Here is a 1,148-nt window from a genome sequence, read left to right on the forward strand (position 1 = left end):
GGACTTTGGGAAGGCCATTCTAAAACCTTCATTCTAGCCTGATTTAGCCATTCCTTTACGACTTTTGAGGTGTGTTTGGGGTCATTGTCCTGTTGGAACACCCAACTGTGCCCAAGACATAAATAAATAATAAATAAATAAATATAAGACCCAACCTCCGGGCTGATGATTTTAGCTTGTCCTGAACAATTTGGAGCTAATCCTCCTTTTTCATTGTCCCATTTAGAGCAGCAGTTCCATTGGCAGCAAAACAGGCCCAGAGCATAATACTACCACCACCATGCTTGACGGTAGGGATGGTGTTCCTGGGATTAAAGGCCTCACCTTTTCTCCTCCAAACATATTGCTGGGTATTGTGGCCAAACAGCTCCATTTTTGTTTCATCTGACATCACATGGACAAAGATAAGACCTTCTGGAGGAAAGTTCTGTGGTCAGATAAAACAAAAATGGAGCTGTTTGGCCACAATACCCAGTCAAGAGGAGAGGTCAAAAATTCAAGCAGAAGCTTGTGGATGGCTACCAAAAGCGCCTTATTGCAGGTAAACTTGCCAAGGGACATGTAAGCAAATATTAACATTGCTGTATGTATACTTTTGACCCTCACATTTTCAGTAGACCCATAATAAATTCATAAAAGAAGCAAACTTCATGAATGTTTTTTGTGACCAACAAGTATGTGCTCCAATCACTACATCACAAAAAAATAAGAGTTGTAGAAATGATTGGAAACTCAAGACAGCCATGACATGATGTTCTTTACAAGTGTATGTACACTTTTGACCCCCCCCCTGTATATAAAACATTGAGGATTTTAGGGCGCTTTATAGGTGGAGAAGAGCGACTAATTGAGTCCATTGGTAGGAGACTTTTGCTAAGGTAAATTTACGAGTTAGAATGCATAAAAAAGGAAAGACATGTGGTCTTGTGATTGATAGGCATCCTCCCTAAAAAAGCACAGATCCCCTTTAGGAACAAGACGCAAGATCCTTTAGGAACAAGACGCAAGATCCTTTAGGAACAAGACGCAAGATCCTTTAGGAACAAGACGAAAGATCCTTTAGGAACAAGACGCAAGATCCTTGAATTCTGCTAAAACAAAAACGTTGCTTTTTTGTTTGGACTTCATGAAGCCAACATACAAGTCTG

The sequence above is a fragment of the Entelurus aequoreus genome, linkage group LG11, assembly GCF_033978785.1.
Source record: "Entelurus aequoreus isolate RoL-2023_Sb linkage group LG11, RoL_Eaeq_v1.1, whole genome shotgun sequence".
NCBI lineage: Eukaryota > Metazoa > Chordata > Actinopteri > Syngnathiformes > Syngnathidae > Entelurus > Entelurus aequoreus.